The 3615-nt window shown below is 41.6% G+C and overlaps 1 pseudogene; it reads left to right on the top strand.

The window, feature by feature from the left end:
- The first annotated feature begins 287 nt into the window (after nt 1-287).
- Nucleotides 288-2663, top strand: LOC119865109 (annotated as a pseudogene).
- Nucleotides 2664-3615: the final 952 nt, after the last annotated feature.

The raw sequence follows: 3615 nt of genomic DNA, 5'->3' as shown, positions 1-3615 counted from the left end.
CTCCCAGAGGCAGCCTGTGGTATCAGTTTCTTGCACATCTTTCCAGAAAGAGTTCACATCAATTTCACATGCTTGCATCTTACAAGCTTTACAATCTACTTGCCTCATGTTTTAAAAATTGCTTGACATTGCTAATATTTAAAATGGGATCCAGCTCAATAGATAAGTAAACTTAGAAGATTGGCGTCTTTATGATGAGGAGAGTTCCTATCCATGGACATCTGGTCCCTCTCCCATCTGCATGTTTTCTTCTGTGTCCAGCAGCGTTTAAAGCTACTACTGTTCAGCGATTGCAGTACATTGAACTCCATAGAGACAGCGCCGGGGCAAGTGAGAGCCAGACGGGCACTGGGCGACTCTGTGCCTCGCTGAGGAAAATAATTAAACATGGGCAAAGGAGATCCTAAGAAGCCAAGGGGCAAAATGTCATCATATGCATTCTTTGTGCAAACTTACCGAGAGGAGCACAAGAAGCACCCAGAAGCTTCAGTCAACTTCTCAGTTTTCTAAGAAATGCTCAGAAAGGTGGAAGACCATGTCTGCTAAAGAGAAAAGAAAATTTGAAGACATGGCTAAGGTGGACAAGGCCCATTATGAAAGAGAAATGAAAACTTACGTCCCCCCTAAAGGGGAAACAAAAAAGAAGTTCAAGGATCCCAATGTACCCAAGAGGCCTCCCTCGGCCTTTTTCTTGTTTTGTTCTGAGTATCGCCCAAACATCAAAGGTGAGTATCCCAGCCTATCCACTGGTGATGTTGCAAAGAAACTGGGAGAGATGTGGAATAACACTGCTGCAGATGACAAGCAGCCTTATGAAAAGAAGGCTGCTAAGCTGAAGGAAAAAAATGAAAATGATATTGCTGCATACCGGGCTAAAGGAAAGCCTGATGCGGCAAAAAAGGGAGTTGTCAAGGTTGAAAAGAGCAAGAAAAAGAAGGAAGACGAGGAAGATGAGGAAGATGAAGAGGAGGGGGAAGAAGATGAAGATGAAGGAGAAGATGATGATGATGAAGTTGGTTCTAGCACAGTTTTTTTTCTTGTCTATAAAGCATTTAACCCCCCTGTACACAACTCACTCCTTTTAAAGAAAAAAAATTGAAATGGAAGGCTGTGTAAGATTTGTTTTTAAGGGCAGCCCCGGTGGCGCAGCGGTTTAGCGCCACCTGCAGCCTGGGGTGTGATCCTGGAGACCCAGGATCGAGTCCCACATCTGGCTCCTTGCATGGAGCTTGCTTCTCCCTCTGCCTGTGTCTCTGTGCCTTTCTTTCTGTGTCTCTTATGAATAAATAAATAAAATCTATAAAAAAAATTAATTCCTTTAAAAAAAAAGATTTGTTTTTAAATTGTACAGTGCATTTTTTTGTATAGTTAACACACTATCGAATGTGTCTTTAGATAGCCCTGTCCTGGTGGTATTTTCAATAGCCACTAACCTTGCCTGGCACAGTATGGGGGTTGTAAATTGGCATGGAAATTTAAAGCAGGTTCTTGGTGCACAGCACAAATTAGTTATATATGGCGATGGTAGTTTTTCATCTTCAGTTGTCTCTGATGCAGCTTCTACAAAATAATTGTTGTTCTGTTAACTGAATACCACTCTGTAATTGCAAAAAAAAAAATAATAAAGTTGCAGCTGTTTTGTTGACATTCTGAATGCTTCTAAGTAAATACAATTTTTTTATTTAAAAAAAAGCTACTAGGGCATCCCTGGGTGGCTCAGCGGTCTGGCGCCTGCCTTCGGCCTAGGCCGTGATCCTAGAGTCCCAGGATCGAGTCCCATGTCAGGCTCCTTGCATGGGGCCTGCTTCTCCCTCCTCCTGTGTCTCTGCCTCTCCCTCTCTCTCTCTCTCTGTGTCTCTCATTGAATAAATGAATAAAGTCTTTAAAAAATTAAAATTAAAATTAAAAAAATTTAAAAAGCTACTACTGTTACTATAAATGTATATTTTATTCCATCAGATCTCTTATTTATAAATGAAAGTTATTAATTTTTGTATATTAATGAGGTGCTCCCAGCCACCTCATTAAATTCTCCAATTTCATGGAATTCTAAATAAAACGAGCTGCCCTTCTGAGGACCTGTGTGGGTGGCAGGAGCAGACAAACAGGGATGAGCACTTCTCAGACAGAACAGCGCTTTGCTGGCAGTCCTCTCCAGAAGCAATGTGCCACACAGAGCACAGGTCCTCCTCGGCCCCAGCGACAGGAGGGCCCTCTGGCATATAGAGGAGCCCTGCTCACCCTCCTAGGGGATTCGGTTTTCCGCACCTTCCTTATGATATGGTTTTCGTTGTATTTATATTGCTCGTGGTTTCCTCAGTTTCTTGACTTTGTTAATATGTGATTTTTATCAAACTTAAAAATTTAGCCACTGTTTCATCATTACTTTCCTGAACCTCTCACTCCTTTCCTTCTGGGATCCAATTACTTATATACTCAACCTTTTGTTATTTTCCACAGGGCCTTCAGGCTTAGTTGATTTATTTACAAATCTCTTTCTCTCTGTGCTCTTCACAGGGGCTATATTTCGGTCAGTATGCCCTCACATTGATGATCTCTTCCTGCCCTCACCTCTGTCTTACCATTAACCCCATCTAGGAAACTTTTTACTTCAGATAGAAATTCTGAAAGTTAAGGTAGAGGGGAAGATGGAAGTGGAGTAGGAGGACCGAGACTTGAAAAAGAATTTCGAAATTTAAATATTATCTTTTTCTTTTCTAGAATTCCCATTAAGTTCTTTTTTACAGCTTCTCTTTCTGTGCTAAGATTTTTTAAAAATATTTTATCTATTTATTCACAAGAGACACAGAGAGAGAGAAGCAGAGACACAGGCAGAGGGAGAAGCAGGCTCCACGCAGGGAGCCCGATGTGGGACTCGATCCTGGGTCTCCAGGATCACGTCCTGGGCTGAAGGCAGGCACCAAACCACTGAGCCACCGGGGCTGCCCTCTGTGCTGGGATTTATTTTTTAAAAGTAATTATGAGTATATTTTCCTTTATATCATTGAGAACGTATATATATTAGCTGTTTAAAATACGTATCGGCTAATTCTAGCATCTGGGTTATCTTGGGGTGAGTCTTCACTGCTAGTATTTTTTTTTCTCTTGAGAATGGGTCATATTTTCCTTTTTCTTCAAATACACCAACCTTATGGACACTTCAAACCAGATAATTCTTTGTTATGGGGGCTGTCCTGCGCATTATACCACGTATTGATTTTTTTGCTTTATGTTTTAATAACAGATTCACTTTGTTGAACTAAAACTGCAAATGCTGTCTCTTGGATATTGGTTCAAATCTCAGTTCAGTTCTTTTATTCTTATCTGAGTTGCCTAGAGTCTGCTCCATGCATGTTTGCTTCAGGGGTCACCCAGAGATTCAAGTAGAGTTTACACACAAAATTTGGGGCTTCCCTCTTTCCAGAATTCTTCCTCGCTTTCCAGAGGCTATGGTTGTCCCAAACTCTTCTTTTGGTTCTCCAAGCAAGAGAGACTGTTGGGTTTCAAGTTTTAGCTGCCCTAGACAGTGAATCCTGGGTCCTGTCCTCAGGCCAGAAACTGTGAAAACAAGAGACCCTCCAAGTGCCCACATGTCCACTCCCCTCCAGAGTATAC

Source organism: Canis lupus, chromosome 22, assembly GCF_011100685.1.
Source record: "Canis lupus familiaris isolate Mischka breed German Shepherd chromosome 22, alternate assembly UU_Cfam_GSD_1.0, whole genome shotgun sequence".
NCBI classification, from domain to species: domain Eukaryota; kingdom Metazoa; phylum Chordata; class Mammalia; order Carnivora; family Canidae; genus Canis; species Canis lupus.
Note: the sequence above shows the minus strand (reverse complement) of the source record. Positions and strands in the feature narration are given on the sequence as shown.